At 44.4% G+C, this 22,120-nt stretch overlaps 1 protein-coding gene across 2 annotated transcripts in view; it reads left to right on the forward strand.

The window, feature by feature from the left end:
• The first annotated feature begins 985 nt into the window (after positions 1 to 985).
• Kiaa0040 (KIAA0040 ortholog) overlaps positions 986 to 22,120 on the forward strand; it is a 36,031-nt gene continuing 14,896 nt past the window's right edge. For both annotated transcript variants that reach the window (XM_048356671.1, XM_048356670.1), the window contains exon 1: positions 986 to 1,426. The gene's annotated coding sequence lies outside the window, so the exon portion shown is untranslated. The remainder of the gene's footprint in view (positions 1,427 to 22,120) is intronic.

Below are 22,120 nucleotides of genomic sequence, written 5' to 3' on the forward strand. Positions count from 1 at the left end.
CCTGGCATGGGCTACCTGTGCCACTCACTGCTAATTACAGTCAAGGAGATAGAATCTTAATGCTTGTCAGAGAAGGACTTCCAAAGGTGACAATGCGGAGGCCCTTAGGTATGGGACAGTCATTCTTGCCATCATTTGCCTTCCCCACCCATGGTGGAGCCATCACACAAGGCTCCCTAGCCAGGATCATCAGAGCTTCGTGTCCTGTGAGTGCTATACAACGTTGGAACAGGCCTTTTCATACGCCAGTGGTCCAGTTGCTCAGAACCAGAACCAAGAGATCTGAATGAAAAGTACATTGAGAGCCGGGCACCCGTGGTTCACGTCTGTAATCCTAAATACTCAGGAAGGCTGAGGATCTGAGAATGATACCAGCCCAGCCTGGGCAGAAAAGTCCCCTTGAGACTCTTATCTCCAATTAACCCCCCCCCCCAAAAAAAAAAAAAACGGAAGTGGAGCTAGCTTTGAGCACAGAGGCTCAGGGACAGCGCCCAGGCCCTAAATTCAAGCCTCAGGACCCACCACAAAAAAAAAAAAAAAAAAAAAAAAACAGATTGAGAGCAACTGGGGCTGATTAAGCCTTAAGAACTTGCTGAAGTTGGAGCCTCCCCTAGGTCTCTGACAGCTCCTGGGGGTGCTGGATCTTCTTGATTTTTCCTTTTCAGGGGAGCACACTTGGAGCACACTTCAGGCCTAGCGGGGCTTGGCATGTTCCTTAGACCAGCTGAGACAGTGGGGCCTTTACCCAACCTACCTGGCCCCGGGTCCCCTTTTCCCAAGCGGGGACGGTGTTCTCTAAGGTTGCATGAGGCTGTTCTGCCGGCCCCTGGGGAACGCGGAGGTCTGGAAAGCGCCCAGCTGGCTGGCGCTGCGTCCTGAAGGAGGCGCACAGCGGCGGGCCGGGCTGGACGGGCCGGGCCGGAGGGGTGAGGACACGTCACGGCGGGAGGGGCGGGGGGGCCACTGGCGGGAGGGGCGGGGGGGGGGGAGGCGCCCGAGGCGTGTGCTCCCAAGTCCCAGGGCACCGGTGGTCGGCTGGCTGCGGGTGGACAGCCCAGGCCGGGGCAGGGAGCAGCGAGACAGCCGGTGGGACCCAGGAAGTCCAGTCTCTGACATCAGGGATACGAGCGGGCTGCGGGAAGACCTCAGCTATGCGCAGCCCGGCCCGCCGGAGGGCAGGGAACGCGGAGAGCGCTTCCTTCCCCGGCTGGAGCCGCAGGTAGGCACCGCGCGCCTGGGCACTCGGTGACCCCACCGTCCACCGTCCGCGCGCGCGCGTGGGGGGCCCGGCCGCCTCAGGAAGCCGGCGCGGGCGAGCGGAACCCAGACAACGTCCTGGCACCCAGGTCGCCCTCACCCCGAGCGGCGCCCGGTAGATCCTGGGGGGGGCCCACGCTTGCAGGAAGCCCTCCGGCCCGACCCAAAGGTGAGTCTCAGCACTTTCTGCTGTTGTTGTCATTTTTCTTTTGCCTCCCCCTCCGCCCCCAGTCCCCAATAACATTTCAAGCTGCCTTCTCTTTAGAGGGAGTCTACCGCTCCTTGCCGCGTGAGATCCGTCCCAGAGAGAAGTGCGATTCCGGGATGGTTGCTAAGTAGACTCTAGCTGGTGTATAACTTTAGTTGTAGTTGAGTTCCCCACACACACACCCCAACACATACACCTTGATCCAGGGTTCCCTGCTTATAAGTTGAGCCCACAGTGGCTCCTCTCCTCCAGAGTCTGGGGTGGAGCTCTCAAATCCAGTGGACAACAGCTGGCACCAAGGGCAGTTGGAAAGAGACAGATGGATAAAAATGGAAAAAAAAAAAAATCAAGGCCCCAGACTTTCCAAAAAACATCCTGGGCTCTGATGGTGACTCTTAATCGTTGTATATAGAAAGCCAAATATTCAATGGAGCTAAGAAACTAGCCACAAAAGATTTTTAAAAACTGGCCTAGAGCCAAAAGTGGACTGGGACCTGTCCACTATTCTCAATCGCCAGGGAATTTGCTGTGACACAGATCGTTTCTGAACCTCTTTTATTTTTTTTTTTATTTTGGACTGACTAAATGGTCCTACTCTCAGGCTCCCTCCCCCACCCCCTTGAGAATAGAACAAGACTAGTTTCTCTAGTATTTTAGAGGGCTTTATGGAAATAGCATGGATTTCTATTTTTTAAAAAGACATGTAAAAGCTCTGGGATAGCAGAGTCAGGTAAAAGGTTGTTGTTAGCTAGTGTGAACACCAGTCCTACCTAACCCAGAGGAAAACCAGAGCAGAGACCAGTACTTGTCCTAATTTAACCAAAATAACCCCAGTCAGTGAACCTCTTTCTGCTGAAAGAGGAAGAAACAAGGATCTCAGAAGCACCTGCCTGCCAGTATCTAAACCTCATGAGAACCCCAAACTTAATGTAAGGAACCCTTTCTGAAACCCTATTGGTTAAAGGAAGAGCCTTGATTTACACTGAGCAGGACTAAAAATGGCATTGGTTCTAATTCTTAACCCTCTTGCCCATGGTTTGCAAGGTCTACCTAAAGAACTCTGCACAGATCTCACCTGCCCTTAACGTGATTCCGTTCCATCATCCACTTGGACTGATGTGCCTGCCCCTTGCCCAGTAATGAACTGGTAAGGTGGTCATATAGGAAAATCTGGCCCTCCTTTTATCTTAAATTCTTTCTTCCTGTCCCCACCCTAGGCAAAGTTTTGGAAAAGAGACATATTGCAAAGCAAGTGTTTTTCCAGCCTTCATACGTTGTTAATTTTCAGTGTCTGGAATATATATACATATATGTATATATATGTGTGTATGTATATATACATATATATATGGCTAACTTTTTCCCCTCAAGACTAAACTCAAGAGGATAACAAATACTGGACAGGAAATGTAGGCAAAGATTGTGAGGATTGAGGTTTGAGGTCAGCCAAGGCAAAAAGCTACCGATACCCCATCTTAACAATGGGTATACTATTACTTTAGGGTGAGACACATGTAGTGGTCTGTGAGCTCAGCTACAGTAGAAGGCCACAGTCACTCTCCATGAAAAACAACCAGCGTATAAGGAACTGCAGGCATGGCTCAAGTGGTAGGACACCTGCCTAGCAAAGGTAAGGAAGGCCCTGAGTCCAAACCCTAATACCACAAGAAAAGCAAATTTATTGATTTTTTTCAAAGAAAGTATATCTAGTCCAGACACTCCTTCAATATTAGTTTGACCTATTATGTGCTGGAAAGGATATGCCAGGGTCTTGATGTTCAAGAAAATGAATGAGATAGTTTCTGTGTTTGGAGAAAGTCCCAATCTGGAAAAAGAGATGCTACAGAAACAAACTAGGCAAAGTGGAGAAGAGCAGTGTGCACATGCAAATGAGGGAGCAGGACTTCCTCTTCCAGGAATGACGTGCAAGTCAACAACTCAGAAGTGAAGCATGAACAAGGCCTTGAAAATGATTAGGGGCTTCAGGGAAGGGGGAATTTTAGACAAAGGAAAACAATCATACACGAAGTGGGTGACAGATTGGGGAAACAGCATGTAGGGGGATTAGAGTGCTTTATCACCAAGGGTAACTCTCTAACTGGCTCCTTCAGCAGTTGGGAAGGCATTTGGATTTTTAAGTGGGGGAAGGGCACAGTGAGATTTGTTTGGATTAAGAATTAATGAGAAATGGAGGCTGGCTAGAAAGAGATGAGAAGTGGTGATAATGAGGATCTCTACAAAGTCAGTGGCAGTAGGAAATGAAGAAAGGGGGGATGGGGTTCAGAAAATAGAATTGAAAGCATTTTATTAAGTGTATTTTTTTTTGTTTGTCTTATCTTTTTTGGTACTAGGGACCAAACCCAGGACTTTGCACTCACTAGGCAAGCGCTTTGCCACTGAGCTACATCCCAGCCCTCAAGAGCATTTAGTGAGCAAAAGAATGTGGTAAGGGAAGTGTGAATAGGGTTGATTATAAGGTGTTGAACTGAAGAATGGGCAAGTGTGCTGTGGTGCCATTCATGGAAATCAGAGAAGCTATACTGAGAGGTTATACTGGAAAGCAGGCCACGAGAGAATATGGCAATGAGCGTGCTAGGCATATTTAAGTTAGATAGGCCCAGGTGGAGTTGGGTGATTGACAGTTGGATATACAGCTTGGGAACTCGTGCTGGGCTCTAGGTTGCTCCAATTTAACCATCTCACCAGCTGTACTTCAAAATATGGTTGAAGAGGCCTGGAGCAGCATCTTACGGCACCTTCCCATTGAGGCTGAAGGGCCTTGACTCAGACAGTGGTGGTGGCCTGTGGCCATTATTTTCATATCATCAAGAGAGATGGCTCTCCTCAGACTGAAGGCTTTCCCAAGATGCATGGCAGGGTAACTCCAAAATTGGTGGAGAGATTTCTGAGTTAATGATACACACGTGGTACAGTTAAATTTCTCCAAAGAGTTCATCTCCAGAAGTCACTTTTCCATATGAGAGATGAATATTTAGTTCAGTTATGAGATGTTCAAAGGTTTCTCAGAATGCATACTCAAATCTTTAGTCAGTACATCTACATAAAAGAGCCCTGCCTTCATTAAAACAAGGAGGATGGCTTATTCAGGTGAAATCCAGACCCTTACTGAGTTCTTTAAGTCTTGATGCCAAGGCCAAGTTCAGATCATAACATAATGCACCTTGCTGGGGAAAAAATACCAACCTTGAATTTGGCACTAGACTAATGTCAGTTCAATTCCTGGCTTGTCACTTATGAGCTGTCCTTGAACAAGACTGAATCGCTCAGCTTCATTTCCCTTGTATTTGAAACATGGATAATTATTACTCACCAGGGCAATGATTAGAATCAAACTTCAATTGAAACAGAAAGAATATTTAATGTGCTATATAAATTGTAAGACTATAAAATGTATGGATTTTTAAAAAAACTTATTATTACTAATCTTACCACTTAAAGCTACCCAAATCAGGTAGACTGGGTAGACACAGGATCTAGGCAGCATCATAGGCCCCAACTTGGGACTTTTTAATTGCCTGAACTGTTTTAGGACAGTAATAATAATAATCTCTTTTTGTCTTATCTCTAGTATGCATCAATTCTATCCTTGTCCTTTTCTACTCCTTCACTAAAATGGTCAGATCTAAAAAAAAGAACAAACCTGACGATCCACACGCATGCACTACATTGTTTACTACACAAGGACTCCGGGGAGCTATGGAGATAGAAAGTAGCCAGGACTCCACCTGCTAGGCCCTGTGCATCCAACCTGCAGTGGAGTTAACCTAGACAAGGGACTTTTTTTTTTTTTTTCCTAATCCTCTCCAAGGCGCTGGGTATGGCAGCAGTTGCCTTGAATCTGAGCATCAATTGGTAACTTAGGTCTTTTTTTTTTTTTTGGCTTTTCCTTACCCCAGGGTAGTGTGATAGAGTCCACTATAGTAGAACTTGAATTTTGTGCCAGCACCAAAACTTTTAAGTGAACAGAGTCCTAGTCACGCCTGACAGTCAGTGAAGAGGAAGTAACCACAGGTTCAGAGACTTCAAATGGAAAAATACTTTTGAGATGACTCAACCCCACCCTTCACGTCACAGATAAGCAAAGGAAAGTTCAGAGAGGGTTAGCAAGTGCCTTGATCACACTGCTGGTTAATAGAGAGACCAGAATTCGAGCTCCTTCTTTTTCTGTTCAGGAATGCCCAATGTTACCTCCATCTCTAATATCTGAACTTCCTGTGCTCAGAGCACATGCAAGGCACTCAAATGTTGGCAGAGAGAAAATGAAAGGCTCTCAACTCAAAAGGTTGAATCTTCCCCCAGCGGCCTCAGGAGCAAACCGGGGACACAGTGACCCTGAGGAGATGTAAGTAGAGCTCCTCCTCTAGGACAACTTCCATGCAAGCCCCCATCACTTCTGTCTCAGCAATTCAATTCCTCATACTTTCCTCTGGAGTTCCAAACACCCCTCTAGTACGTAGACCACACTTGGTGCCTTATTTACCTAAAACTCCTTCTGTGTTTTGTCATTTTTGTTATGAAGGCTGATGAGCATAGTGGTACATATCTGTAATCCCAGCACTGGGGAAGCTAAGGCTGGAGGACCTTAAGTCCAAAGCTGTTCTGAGATATTCAACAAGACCCTGTCTCAAAACAAAACAAACAAAAAGCCCGTTTGGCCTCAGAGATTAAAAATGTACTGGAGACTAGCATTCATGTCAGCCTTACACCTCCAGCACTCATATATGAATAACTTACTGTTGGATGTGAAATGACCCAGGTGAACAATTGGAATGCATGAGACTCACCATGGGTGCAGTGAGAAAGATAAGGGCCATGGCAAGATAGACTTTTCTCCTCTCTAAACACCAAAGAAAATCGACAGCAGTTTCTTTGAAGGGCAATAGCCCCAGGACTGCAGACCAGCTCAGGTGCCTGGCATTCCCCCACATCCATCTGCCGTCCAAGCCATCTGAACAGGGCATCACCTCGGGACCGGAGTGGGCCCTGAGTACAGCAGTACCAGGACTGGGTGGCAAAGGACTGAAATGAATATCACATAAACACAAAAGCCTTTTTCCAGGGACTACTCCCAAGGGACCATGGCAGGGACCAGACCCAAGCTCCACCCCTGAGAAGAGACATGTGCCAACGATATAAGCAAGCTCCCTGTATGGAGTCTGTTTTTAAGAAATGAAAGAAAATCTAACCGTTGGTAACAACTCTTGGCCAAATCAGAACAAAAGAGTGTGCTTATAAGCACAGATTTGCCTGTGCTCTTAACTGTCTATTACTTTTTCCTCCATACCCGTAGTGTTTTTCTTTTATTTTCTTCTTCTCAAATACAACCCTCATTTCAAATTGAGTAGGTTTAAAGAAAGACTATCCACAATTTCTTTTAGGTTTCCAGGCAAGTCATAAAAGAAAATTGGCAGAAGAGAGGGAAATAAAATATAGGAATAGTAGCAATCAGATAGTGGCATGTTATAAAACGTTTCAGTCTATAGATTGTTTTGAGATGGAAAAGACTTGGGGGTCGTGGGTGTGGACAGGGTGTAGAGGTTGTGTCTGTGGGGCAGGAAAAGAAGCAGTAGGAACTGGGAGTTCCATTAGCTTTGATATTAGGGGAGCAGAATGACACACTGGATATGCTGTGTATTAACCTAAATGACAGAGACAGTGACAATTGAATAAGAGAAGAGAACACTGGGCTCTGAATCAGGAGTATACTTATTCTGTCCCAGACTCAAAGATGATACTGAGGCTGTCTCTTTCACCTGTACTTTCTAATCTTATCTTTTTTCTCATTCGTGAGGCTTAAACTCAGGGCCTGGGCACTGTCCCTGAGCTCTTTTGCTCAAAACTAGCACTTTGAGCCACAATGCCACTTCTGATTTTCCAGTGGTTAATTGAAGATAAGAGTGTCATGTACTTTCTTGCCTAGGCAGGCTTTGAACTGTGATCATCAGCTCTCAGCCTACTGAGTACCTACGATCACAGGCATGAGCCACCAGCACCCGGCATAATCTTAGCTTTTTATGCAACTCAACCAGTCGGATAAAATGCAGGCTTTCCCTCAGCCGGTGATCCCCACATACTCATATCCCTCGTCCTAGCCTACCTGCTCCAATCAGCAACTCATACACTTGGTCCTGAAACCACTCAGCAACTAAGTGGGGTCAACGTAACCTTCAAATATTAGGAACCTGAAGGAAATAAATGTCCATCTAATCTTTCTGGGCTTTATCAATCTTCAATGTGCATGCTGTGTCCTCAAAGGCTATTTATCTAACAGTGCTGCAAAGAATTTGAAGCATACAAAGATGGCAGCCATTGCTGTCTCCCCACTCACTACCAGGTTGTCTTAAGAGTATAATACAACATTGGTTCTTCAACAAGGCAGCAATTTCAAAACCATCAGAGAACCAGGTGCAGGTGGTTTGCACCAGTGACTCACGCCTGTAATCCTAGCTACTCAGGAGATGGATCTGATTCGAAGCAAGCCCAGGCAGAAAAGTCCCCATGAGATTCTTATCTCCAATTAACCACTCAAAAAATCAGTAGTGGAGCTGTGGCTCAAAGTGGTAGAGCACTAGGTCTAAGCAAAAGAGCTCAGAGACAGTACTGAAGCCTTGAGTTCAAGCCCCACGGCTGATACAAATAAATAAAAATAAAAATCATCAGAGAATATACCACTCAGAAGACTAGGCTTGCAGACTTGCCCTGACAAACAAGCCCTTTTCTTGTACTTAACTGGTGGCTTCCACCTTCCCTCTCTCTCCCTGTATCTTCCACTCATGGCCTGGAACATTCTCTCCTGCCCCAAGGCCCACAATCTGCTGAATAGCAGCTGCCAGCACAGTGCTGCAGTGGCCTAGATTAAAACCTCCAGGCTCATTGCGCAGGTGACCTGCACCATCCCATAATGAAACTTCCACTGGGAGAGGGAGGCGCATGTGCCCGCCATACCACCTAGACACAGCCTGCTCAGAGCTCTCCTAGTTTCCAAATTAGAAACTCAGATCCTTCTCTACAGGACGTTTGGACCAGAGCCTTCATTGGGTCAGGAAAAAAAGAGCAATGCTCTGCAGGGCGCCGGAGGATACTTGCTGATTTCAAAATGACTGTGTGCTTCCCCATTTTGCACAAGGACATTATTGACCTCTCTGAGGAAGCTGGGTTTGTATTATTTCCATGGCTAGATGGCACTGCTTTCCACTGCCAGCCATGGAAAAAACAAACCTCACTTCCAGACTGTCTGGGCCAAAGGAGAAGACCCAGTCCCAGCCGTGTGCCATGGAGGGAAGAATGGCAGGTGCTTCTGACTGGTATTTTCCAGGAATGAGATCTTAGGGATGTGAAAAAATATCATTTCTTCAAACTGGAGCCTGAGTAGGAAAGAGAAAAAAAAAGAGTAAAGGACCAGGCATGGGGCCATCACTGTGCCGCAAAGGAATGGAATAAATGAATAAATACACAGCAACGTTTTCTACTTCTCTCATGACCAATAAGGAGCAGTGTATCATTCTGTCTGATGTACTCTCTAGTAGGTTTCAAGAAAGTTGTGCATTATCTCACATACTATTTTTATAGAGGTGAAATTGACATTATACAAAATTAATCTTTTTTTGTTGTTGTTATTTTTGGCCAGTCCTGGGCCTTGGACTCAGGGCCTGAGCACCATCTCTGGCTTCTTCCCGCTCAAGGCTAGCACTCTGCCACCTGAGCCACAGCGCCCCTTCTGGCCGTTTTCCATATATGTGGTGCTGGGGAATCGAACCTAGAGCTTCATGTGTGTAGGAGGCAAGCACTCTTGCCACTAGGCCATATTCCCAGCCCCAAAATTAATCATTTTAAAGTGAACAGTTCAGTGGCATTTAGTACGTTGACAGTGTTATGCAACCACCACCTTTATCTAGTTCTAAAACATTTTGGTGCCCCAGAATAAAATGCACTAAGAAGCTTCTTCCCACTGCTTTCTCTCCCCAGCCTCAACATTCTACCTCTATAAATGTATACATTCTGGGCATTTCATCAAAGGAATCATACGGTTTGTGACAGAATGTGTTCACTTGGCATAGTGTGTTTTTAAGGTTCCTACAGGTTGTAGCATAGTTAAATGATATTCCCTTGTGTGCACACATGATAATTTATTCATTTGTTGATGGATGTTTGAGTTGTGCCCAACTTTAGGCTGTTGTAAATAGTGTTTCTGCAAAAAGTACAAGGATTTGTGTACCTATTTTCAGTTCCCCTGGGTAGATAGGTATCTAGGGATAAAATGACTGAATCACATGATAAGCCTACCTTTTATTTTTTGAGATATCCTCAATGTTTTCAGCTGCTTTTCTTTTTACTATGTTAGATCAACATACTAAAAAATTTTGTTTTTCATAAAGGTGATATTTATATTTGATACTTTTGATCTTATATTTAATAAGGAATATTATCTTGTTTCATAAGAGATATTAAATCCACTGTCCTAGAAATGGAAGCTGTTTAGACACTTGAGACAAAAGAAAGCATTTGAAGTAAATTAAAAGTCTGTGTGTGTGTGTGTATCTACACACGCACGTGCACACTGGTACTAGGGGCTTGATCTCAGGGCCTAGGGATTGTCCCAGAGCTTTTTTGCTCAAGACTGGCACTATACCACTTCGGCTACACCTCCACCTCTGGCTTTTTGATGGTTAAAAGTATTTCTTAATGCCACTGAAAAGAAAATGACAGCCCACAACAGCAACCTTTATGGTTGTGTGCTGGGCACAGCGCTGAGTGTTTCACCTACTTCCTCTCATATAACTCTCTTGACAACTCAGTAAAAGAAGTACTAATGATACCCCTGTTTACAGCTGAGGAAACAGCTTTCCACAAAGAGCTCACTTTGAGAGAGCCCTGTGTTCTCCAGGGCTCCTACCAAGAAACTCTTCCACAGAGAAGTTCTGCAGTTGCCATCAATGATAAAGAAGCTCCCGTTCTATTTCTTAGGAATGTACAGACAAGTAAAGAGACAATACAAGGTTATAAATGCTGTGACAGATGTCAAAACAGAAGAAGAACATTAACCCAACATTTGACAACAGACTTTCCAGACTCTATCATTTCCTTCATAAGCTTTGGGCTTCTTGGTAAGGGCTAAGCCTCCACCGAAATCATTGAATTCCCAGGGTACAGAACCTGGCACAAGTAGCTTCCCACCAAATGCAAATTAGTGAACATGTGTCCTTCTCTAATGCTTACTGTAGCAGCACTACAGTACGTCTTTCCAGTCTCTTTCATGTATAAGTTCCATGTATTGGGACCTAGATTTTAACTCAACAGCTTTTTACAAAACAGATGTGACCCAGAGATTAGAAAAGGGAGACAAGAACAGGCTGAAAATGGCCTTTGTTATTCTTCCTCCTCTGAACATCTCTGTATATGGGAGAAGAAAAGGCAAGAGGGAAAGGGGTCAGGAGAGAGGTGGAGGTGTTTTCAAGTGGTATCATACAGGTGTCCGTGTCCTTGTTCCCAGAGAGGAGACTATACAGTCACATGGGATTCTAAGCAAGAAATGACCTGGAAAAGCCTCTGCAAAATCGTAATTTCTCTATTTCATCTCAAGGTCTTATGATTGCTTCACAGACTTGTTGTTTATGACTCCACAGTACCTAAGGCAATTCACCTCAGCTAGCAGGGGCAAGGGGTGCTGGCTTCATAGGAGGGTCCAGACTCCCCAAATGGTGAATCTCACCTCTCCTCTCCAGGGTCAATGAGATCTGGGCATATCACTCACTATTCTTTTGTTTTGTTTTGTTTTTTGTTTTGGCCATTCCTGGGGCTTGGACTCAAGGCCTGAGCACTGTCCCTGGCTTCCTTTTGCTCAAGGCTAGCACTCTGCCACTTGAGCCACAGCGCCATTTCTGGCCATTTTCAATATATGTGGTGCTGGGGAATTGAACCCAGGGCTTCATGTATACTGTATATGAGGCAAGCGCTCTTGCCACTAGGCCATATCCTCAGCTCCACTATTCTTTTTTTTTTTTTTTTAACTCAGGGCCTCATGTATGTTCGCCAAGTGCTGACCATTTGAATTCCCTATTGTTCTGTCTGCGTTTTGTTTTTGTTTCTGATTTTTCTTTTTGTTTTATTTTTAAGGTAGGGCTATGCCTAGGGCACCTAAATGTTAACAATTTACATTACATTAATAAATATATTAAAAATTACATATATTTGAAAATAAGAGGTTTGGAATATGGAACAAATACAAATTTTCAACTTAGCTGCCTCTTTTAATCACCACTGTGAAATTATGTTGTTTTTGTTTTGTTTTGTTTTGTTTTTTGGCCAGTCCTGGGCCTTGGACTCAGGGCCTGAGCACTGTCGCTGGCTTCTTCCCGCTCAAGGCTAGCACTCTGCCACTTGAACCACAGCGCCGCTTCTGGCCGTTTTCTGTATATGTGGTGCTGGGGAATCGAACCTAGGGCCTCGTGTATCCGAGGCAGGCACTCTTGCCACTAGGCTATATCCCCAGCCCTGAAATTATGTTTTGGTTTGTTTTTTCTTGAGATAGAGTCTAATAACGTTGCATGTATTGTCACAATATATGTCTGGTTCAGAACTTGCAAGCCTTTTGCCTCCACCTCCCAAGTGGCTGGGATTAAAGGTTTGCACTACATATCAGTTACGCTTGATCAGTTGTCCTCAGCTCTTCTTGAAGGGAGAATTGTAGGAACCCTTCAGGGTCCTGGTTTCAATGGGAGCCTTGCTTCCAATGGCAGTAGCTGTCCCAGCATGATTCAGGCTACATTTTTAACACATACGTTTCTTAAACACTTTCGTGTGTGCTTGATACTATGCTAGAGTATATGGGGATTATTTTGCAAAACAAAACAAAGAGCAAGCACAGACTCTATCTGCAGTAATCTACCACCCAGGTGCCTCCAAGCCATCTAGCCTCAAGTCCCACCCACCTCCCAGAGCTTGAAGAAGCAGCTTCTTTCCTGGGAGGGGTCTGTCTGTAACCTCTACTCCTTCTGACTCCATCTCTTTACCCACCACCCAGACTCAGGACTATGGCTCCGGTTCTATCCCTGCTTGGCTGGTTCCCCAGATGTTTGCTCATTTACAGCCATAAGCTGCTGCTGTAATGTTGTAATGCCTACTGAGCAAATCCCGCCAGTTTCAAAGCCTTCCTATTCTACCTAGGCCGCAGTCCCAGCTCCCTTCCCCTGCCATAGTCGTCCCTGCTTTCTCACTCCTAACCCTGCAGAAGCTTGCGAAGGTGTGGATAGAGAGGAGAGCCTGAGGTGGTGGATATGTGTACCCTAGCTCTGAGAAAGCAACACTCAGCTCTCACAGAGATATTCAACTCCATTTCTACGCCATGCCCCAAGACCATAACCAATCAGTCAATCAACCAACATGCACTTACTAGCTTATAGCATGTGTCAACAGCAAGCTAGACACGAGGGATATCCAGAAGAAAAGCTCTCAAATAGCTTAGGGTCTGGTGGGAAAGCAGACATGAACAGCATGATGCTATCAGAAAGCAACAATCTGCCACACATTGTCAGGGAGGTGAGGAGGTGGGAAAGGAAAGAGAGTTTCAGCCAGAATTATCTCTGTATAACACATAATTTCAGGAAAACAAAAAAGAAAGACATCAGTTTTTCTTTTCTCTCACTCCTGTCTGATGGGAGCTGTATAAGGGTCAGTCTTTGCTATAGTTTTATATTCCTCACTGGCTCTCCAATACTGACTTGATGAGAGAGAGCTTCCCATGGTGCACATGGGCTTCATCGCTGTGGTCCCTTCTGCATCCTTTAGCTCCTCACCATTGGACCACCACAAAGAACACAACCCCAAATGCCCACAGGGAGACTAATAGGCAAAGCTAATATTCACTGAATGTTTACTCCATGCCAAGCACTATTTATGTGATATAAATTATTTATCTCTTCTGATTCCCCCAACAATGCTAGAATGGAGTGTCTTTTCTTATCCGCCTTTTTCAGTTGAGGTCAAAATATGGTCTGTGTTCAGATAGCTAGGAAGTGGTGGGGCCAGGCTTTGATCCACACTGTTCCATCTAAAAGAGAGCTCAGGAAGGGCACAACATTGGAATTGAAGAGTAACAGGTGGCACAAATCCCATCACTGATCACATTTATCCCTCAGCCTTCCCATAGGCAAACCCTGATCCACAGATTGGTCCAGGTTTGCCCTTCTTAGGGAAAAAAAAATCACATTTGGTTTGCATAAATCTTATGCCAACATTGCTACACAAATAAGCTAACTTGGGGGTGGGAGTGGGGGGGGGTGAAAGAGAGATCACTTTGAAGTAGAACTATCTGTGGTTACCCTAGGCCTTGTGACTGATTTGAAACCAAGATTATCACCAAATTTAAGGCTGGACACAGAGATACATTGTAGTTGGAGTGGAGGCGAGGGAGAAGGCAGAAAACTGACTACTTACTAAAGTTTCCCTAACATAATAATCTACCTTCTCAGTCAAACATGAAAAATATCCCCTAAAACTCCTCAGGTCTAGTATGTCATCAATCACCCCTGTCCCCAGCCATGTCCCTGGACATTCAAGTCATAACACCTTATGAGATACGGATGGAGAGGAAATTCCCCAGTAGCAGCTCTCCTCCCCAGGCCACAACCTTGAGGAATCCTTGCCATGTGCCTGGCTGCCCCCTGGAATGCCCTCGTAATTAGAGCAGCTGGCTGGATAAGAGCCCAGGAAGTGCAGGGGGGTGGGGGGGAGCTGGTTGAGTGTTGTCATGGTAACAGGGGAGATTGGAAACCTCCAGATCTGAGTGGGAACCTGGGACAAGGGTGTTCTCTTGAGAAGCCCAGAATTTCCTTCCTTTCCTGCTCTTGCTGCCTGAAGGTACCTATTCAAATCTCACCCTCCTGGAAGCCTTTCCTAGATTCCTCAGTGAAATACACGGCCCCATTTTGCTTTTCCCCTTTGTTTAAATTTCTTTTGGGAAACTTAACTTATCATGTATGGTCTTCTCCTGTGCTCCCCCATTTCCCACAACAAAAAGACAATTCCTCCAGTTCACAGTGTCTGTCTATAGTTCCGTTTTTTGTTTTGTTGTTGTTTTTCTGGGGTAGGGCAGGGGTTGCTACTACTAGCCTTTGAACTAATGTCCTGAACACTGTCCTTTAGTTTTTTCACTCAAGGCTGGCATGCTACCACTTGAGCCATATCTCCACTTCTCCACTTCTGGCTTTTTGCTGGCTAATTATAGATAAAAGTCTCACAGACTTTCTTGCCCATGCTGACTTTGAACCACAATCCTCAGATCTCAGCCTCCTGAGTAGCTAGGGTTACAGGCAGGAGCTGCCAGCGCCTGGCTTTATAGTTCAGTTTTGAATCATTTATGCAGATAGCTGGCAGGCAGGTTTTAAACTTCTCACCGTATAGCATTATCCAGGAAAGTCTTAGAAAAGAGAGAATTTCCTGGTGTGCCTGGTAGGTATGAAAATTATAAATTGGAATGAATTATCTGCTGCTGTAATACAAAGAGAGGGAAGGGCAGTTCTTGGCCTTCTTGGTCCTAGTGGTGTCAATAGACCAGGCTCAGATGAAGAAAAAGAAAGCCAGCAAAGGGAGACCTATCTTTGGGGAAAATCAGAGAGAGAGCTTTTTTTTTTTTTTTGGCCAGTCCTGGGGCTTGGACTCAGGGCCTGAGCACTGTCCCTGGCTTCTTTTTGCTCAAGGCTAGCACTCTGCCACTTGAGCCACAGCGCCACTTCTGGCCACTTTCTATATATGTGCTGAGGAATCAAACCCAGGGCTTCATGTATACGAGGCAAGCACTCTTGCCACTAGGCCATACCCCCAGCCACCCAGAGAGAGCTTTTAGCCTTGATAGTGGTGGTGTACTCTTTGGCATGACAGCTGGAAATTATCATATGATATACCATCACTTCAAGAATAGAGACATGTCAAGAACATGACCAGTCAATGTAGTCTTTCAGATAACGTCATAGTAATATTCAATATGGCACCTCTTGAGGATGGCCATGGAGCCAACCATCTTTGCTTGCACGGTATGTCTACCCCGGAACGAGCAAAAATATCAGGCATTTGAACATGCTGTCCAGAGTAAAAGTTCTCCAAACTCAGAATATCAAAATTCCAATCGGCAGATATGTTTCCTAAATATCCCTTTATCTGACCACAATGTTTCAATATGAATCTAGAAACACAAGTGGCAGAGTACAAGGAGCCCTGGCTACTCATAGGTAGAGGAATTGTCACATCATATTCTATTATCTCTGAGCCCTTGGACAAGCCATTTAATTCTAGTGAACTTCAGAATGTCCTAAGAAAATGTTCATTCCTTAACATAGCAAGTCATGTTCAAGGCCATAATACATCATAGATGCTGGGGATGCCACGATGGTAGCCGACTCTGGGCAGAAAGGAAGAATATCGATTAAATAAGAAATCACCTCCAATGCACAACCTCATGAATTGCAGCGAGAGGGTAGGGACACGGAAGAGTACTGAAGATTTTCTGGCCTTTAAGAAAGGTCAAGAAACTTTTCCCAAGGGAGCAGAGTTCCAGCTACGATTTTGAAGGTGACTAGGGGACAAGAGACTCCTTCCTGTGGTGGTGATTGGTGGATTGAGGACAGCTGTTGATTTTAGATAGAGAAGGTTGTGTGGGACTGCCAAACAAGAAGGCGAACCACAACTCTCAAAGCCTGAGGCGGGGGGGGGGGGGGGGGGGGGGGACTTTGTAAACTATGCAAATGATTGGCTGCCAATCACTTTTGTTGCTATTTGGGTGTTAGAGCAGTGAAGAGCACATTACACAGACCTGGAACACTATTCAACCTGTCTGTCTAGGGCCACTAACCACAATTGTTACAATTCTGAACAAATGTTTTGTTCTTTCCATTACTCACCTAGGAAATAGGATGAGAAATCCCTCCCCTATCCATTACAGCAGATGAAAAGGAGACATTTTTGTAGGAGCCTTTTAAAAAATTCGATGAGTTCTAACTGCAGGGTCTTTTCCCAGTCATAAATAAACCTGAGCGCGTCCCAGTGTCAGCTGGAAGACTGGAGAAGCCATTACAGTAGTGTGTTTATTCCACCACCACCACCACCACCCTTCCTCTATTCCCTCACTCCCACGGGATCAAGAGATAAATAGCAGTTTCTTTCTGATTGGTTTGGTGATAATTCATTTCAGACCATAATCAGATTTTGTCTAAAGGAGAAAGTGTGCTATTAACAAAAGAGTTTTATTGTAATATCTGCAATTACTCTGCCAAGCTGGTTAGGGCAGATTGCCAGTGAGCCCAGGGGTAGGGGCTTAATCCTCCCTAATCTCAACTTCTGGCAAGATGTCCTCAAAATTATGAGTGAGGCTGGATGTGGGCATGTGGCCACTGAAACCACTGATACTATTAGGTCTCCTTGGCTCACATCTGGGGTCTCCCTGGGGTCCATTGCACCAAATCTTGGCTAGTCGGGGCTTGAAAGCCCTTGTGATCTACTTGGCCTTTGCCACTTCCTTTCCACTCTTCCTCAAAGGCTTTTGCACCACAGCCCAGCCTCAAACTGTGTGTACTCTGGCCTTGTTGCTCTGTTCCAACTTTAACCCGCTGTAAATCACCCCAATGACCTCCTCCTCTCACCCCACCCCCACCAGCATGTCCACCTACCATAAGTGACTAATGAGCAGCACAAAGCCCAGACACCCCTGCCTCCTCCTGCCATTCCCCCCTGAAAACCTGAGCCCCACTTGGTTCTCTTCCTAATAATGCATGCATTCTGGCACTTGCTGATATTTAGTTTAACATTTCACCACTAATTTTTTTAATTAAATGTTGCAGGGTATTTTCAGATTACAAAGAATGCACATGTATATTATCATTGTTTGACATTCACAATGGCATTGGATGGTGAGTAATATCCATGTTATTACTACCTCCCCATCTTAGAGTTAAGGAGCCCAAGACTTCTGAGATGCCGTGATTTGCTTTACCTCTGGCTAAGCAAAGCAGGACATACAGTGTAGTGGTTTTATGAAGAAACTCTTCTACAATAGGAACCAGGTCAAATGATGATTTTCCCCCCCACCAGGCCATGTACATCACATAGTAAATACTTAACTAACACTTCTTAAGATGAAATACATGGGCCAGTATGGGGAAAATAACTTGAGCAATAATTAGGTTGATGGAAATGAGTGTTATAGCAGCAGGAGATATTTCAAGTATAAGGAATGGTAGTTATTTTTATTATAGTAACTCAGTAAACAACCTAAGGTGAACTCATGCACATTCTGTGCTGATCTCCCTAGGCCGTAGGAGGTAATCAGAAGGTAGCCACAAATGCAGGTTTATCTCCCCCTGCTCACATGAGCAGCCCCACTGCCTCCTGGAAATGGGTGGAATACAGGTGTCAGAACTTTCTCCACAGGGTGGACATGCTTGGCTAGCCCTGGATGGGTCTCAGCTCACCACACAGCCAGGTGAAAGACCTGCCCTGGTAGGAGTCAGAGTGGGATCTGCTGTCCATTCTAGGTTGAAGACAGGAAGATATCCCATTGCACCAGCAAATTTTCCAAGAATATCAGTCTGCTAGGACCACTCAGTGGAATTGAGGATTAATTTTTTTAACCACATTCCTCCATCTGCCTGGAATGGTACCAAGTATGTCTCTGAATATTTATGTAGGTCTTAATAGCTCAGGTGCACATTTACATGAGTAATCTGCTTTGTCCTAAGGACCCTGCAAGGAGAAATTCACTTCCAGCTGTTTGTGTTTGTTGGCTTACTTTAGAAAACAAGCGCCTGTGATCAAACATTAATAGAAGAGTACTAAAGTACTGAAGGAAAAGCCAGTCTCCCTCCAAGAACTGTACCAAATTTGCTTCCAAAAAAAGTAACATATGACATCATTTTCAAGATTTCTCCCCATTCACAGATGAAGAAACTGAGGCTCAGTATAGCTGACTGATTTTCCCAAGGATATACACAAAATAAGTCACACTTGCTTCTCATAACACAGTCTATTCAGGTTGTGGCTCTTAAACTTAACTATCCTTTAGCCAAGGATAATATGAAAGGCTCATATGAAAATGTGTAAGAACATAAATAAATAAAACTAAGAGAACATCAAAGCCAAAACAGGAGGCTTAGGGCCCATAGACTCTTCAAGAAGACCAATGCTTATCCCTCTTAAGCATGCATTTGATTACTTTCCTGGTTGTCAAAACCTATCCCCATCCCCAGGACCCTCCTTCTAACTAGCAGGGCGGTTAGGCTGTGCAGGCTGCTCTGTTCTATCAAAGGTGTCCCACCCCATTCCTATACCTTCAAGACCATGATACCTCCACAGCTTGTCTGATAAGCAATGTGTTCTGGGCTGCAAAGGGGAGATAAAGAATGAAGATTGGTGCCCAACTTATATACAGTTAAACCCTAAGGTCACCCCACAGAGATCCCAGAAACAAGGTCTCCAGCCTCCTCTCCCACTATCCTATCCAACTCCCAGTTGCCCCACGAGTTTGCCTCTGTTTCTCTAGGCATGGATGCAGTAGAGGTAGGGGATGAAGAAGAATGAGGTGAGACTAAGGGAAGGGTGTGTGTGTGTGTGTGTGTGTGTGTGTGTGTGTGTGTGTGTGTTTTACTGGGCACTCCTGCAATTCCTAGCTGAAGCAATTTCTTCCTTCCATACTACCTTATCACATTTTTACAGTATAGTTGACCCCATTATCTGAATAGGATACATCCTAATACCTCCAGTCAATGCCTGAAACCTTGAATAGTATTAAATCCTAATATAACTGTGAATATATATATTCACACACACATATATATACATACATGTACAAATACGTGTATTTTATATGTATTTACATATGTTATGATAAAGTTCAATATATAAATTAGTTATGGCAAAATATTGACCACTAATAAATAGAATAATTATAATGATACACTAATCAAATAATTATAAGAAATTTATTTTTTTTCAAATATACTGTAGTAAAATTGTCAGCATCACTACTTCTGCTATTTGGGTCCATTATTAAATTAAAATATAGGTTCTTTGAGCACAAGCACTGCCATAGTCAGCCAATCAAGCTGATAACCCAGACAGACAGCTACTCAGCATCAGGAAGGTAGTGGATACAGTGTGGCTACCCTGCAGAAAGGGATGATTCATGTCCTAAACTGGGCAGGGTGGGTCAATGCCAGTTAGCATTAGGACTCTGAATGGTGCACAACTTAAAACTTACAAATTGCTTATATATGGAATGTTTCAGGTTTTTTATGGAAAGCAACTAGAACTACAGAAAGTATAAACATGGGTTAAGAAGGGATGCCTGTACTTGAGATCTTCTTCAGGAAGCCATTTCAATGATGGAGAGGAAAATGTTGGTGTATTTGAAGAGATCAGGGGAAGGGTGAAGCCAGTGGGGTTGAGGGCTGATATTCTATCTATAAGGCACACTTGATGAGTGAATAAATGCCATCTATATCAAAGAAAGAGGATGTTGACATGATGCTTGACGGGCCTACAGTGGCAGTTAATATCAGCCCATTCACATACATCCTCTGCATCATCAACTATTACTTATCAAAATGTTTTTTAAGCCACCCTGAAATGTTACAAATGCAGATTTGAGCCTATACAGAGAGGAGGTGAAAGTTCATTCTCAAGTGTGGAAGCTGAGGGCCACACCCTAATGGCTCTGAAATACACACATCACCTGCTACATTCCACAGGGATGAATTGCTAATGAAATGAGAATATTTCTGCTCACTTCCTGTAGGATTTGGCCTGTGCATTTTAAGCCATACAATCCCCACCACCACCAAAAAAAAAAGTAGCATTTGACTTAACTGCCTTGAACTTTTGTTAACGTTAAATTAGGGGAAGAAATGGAAAGGAAAATAGAACAGTATCTGTACTTCTTTCACATTGTATAATTGTATATTTTTGCCACTCCACTAGTTTCCAACAGTTCCTGTAAACCTCTTCTCCACCACCACTGAGAAATAAGTCTGTCATTCTGTTGTTGCTGTTGAAGTTTGCTGGACTCTAAATGCCCTTCCCTGCTATTAAAGAGAATTATGCAACTTTTAATTTAAAGCTGATTTTTAAATTGCCACCTATGTGGGAGACCCTGACTCAAACAAGTGTTTGATTGTTCTATTGTTTTATTCCCCCCCCCAAAAAACACCTTTTCTTCTAGAGGAGGAAAAAAGCATCAATGTCTGCAGTCAGCCCACAGTAGAACTTTCCCTTTATTTGTGGAACAGGAAAACACAGCCCCAGCTCTCTGGCTCCTAACTAGCAGATGACCTCAGAGGCTTACACCTTCCAAAAATAAAGCTTCACCTAGTCGTTGTACCACACCCACAAAAACTGGCTCCAAACCTCATTGACCAAACAGTTTGGAAGAGTGAAAATGAGAGTTGAGTAACCAAAGCCTTTCACTGTAACCATGACTACAAGTTTTTATGAGCACTAATAGTAGGATGTGGTTCAATTGGGCATATACAGAAGTGTGGGTGACGTCAGAGTGTGCACTCACAAATTTCTCCACATTGGAAATGTAACTACGATTCATAAATGAATGGTGACGGCAATTCATACAACACCAAGGGGAAAAAGAGGAGTGGAAGAAGAGAGTGGACAGTGAAGGGGGGCAGGAGAGGGGAAGCTCAGTGTTCTAATTTTAGGTTTAATTCAGCTTTTTAATACAAGCTCTGAGAATACCACTCGCTTGCATTTAGATTGCAATTTTTTTCCTTCCTGGTATCCTCTTACATGTCTTGTCTGTTCTTCACAACAATCTTGAGAGACAGCCAGGATAGGTAATAGCCTCATTTCTCTGACGAGGGAAGGGCTCAGAAAGCTTAACTGATTTTGTTCAAGGTCAAAAGCATGGAGGACAACTCAACTGGAACTAGAATGGGATGCTCTGATTCCAAGTTTAATATTCTTTCCGCTTCACTCCTCGGCCAGCATTTTGTTCTGAGCCAGGCGGGTGGGGGGGGGGGGATATCTTGATATTGCACTAATTCCTCATGCAAACATCCCTCATCTTTATCATTTGTCTGATGAAGCAGAGACAAAGGCCAGTCAATCAAATGAGAGGTTACAGCTGCTTTTTTTAAAAAGGCCTCCTTTTTGTCCTCATTTTATATTTTTCAAACTGCTACATGGCCTGCTCTGCATGGATGGTCACCCGGAGAATGGGTAATGTGGTCCCTACTCTTGGGGGAGTTAGCGGTGCAGGGCTGCAAGGTGCAAGCTGGGTGAAAGGGACAGAGTAAAGCAGGCAGGCTGGGAGGGTCAGAGAGAATGTGGGCCAAAACTAAAGATGGAGAAATTTACTTAAGAATCAGAGGAGGCAGAAAATAAATAAAAAGTAAATGTCCTGGGTGCTTTTGGCTCACACTTGTCATCCTAGCTACTCAGGAGGCTAAGATTTGAGGATCACAGTTTAAAGCCAGATGAAGCAAGAAATTCCATGAGAGTCTTATCATCCTTTAACCATCAAAAAATTCAGAAGTGAAGGTGTGGCTCAAGTGCTAGAGCACCAGTCTTCAATGAAAAAGCTCAGGGACAGGGCCTATGCCCTGAGTTCAAACCCCAGTAATAGCACATTAAACATATCTT

Source organism: Perognathus longimembris, chromosome 11 (assembly GCF_023159225.1).
Source record: "Perognathus longimembris pacificus isolate PPM17 chromosome 11, ASM2315922v1, whole genome shotgun sequence".
Classification (NCBI taxonomy): domain Eukaryota; kingdom Metazoa; phylum Chordata; class Mammalia; order Rodentia; family Heteromyidae; genus Perognathus; species Perognathus longimembris.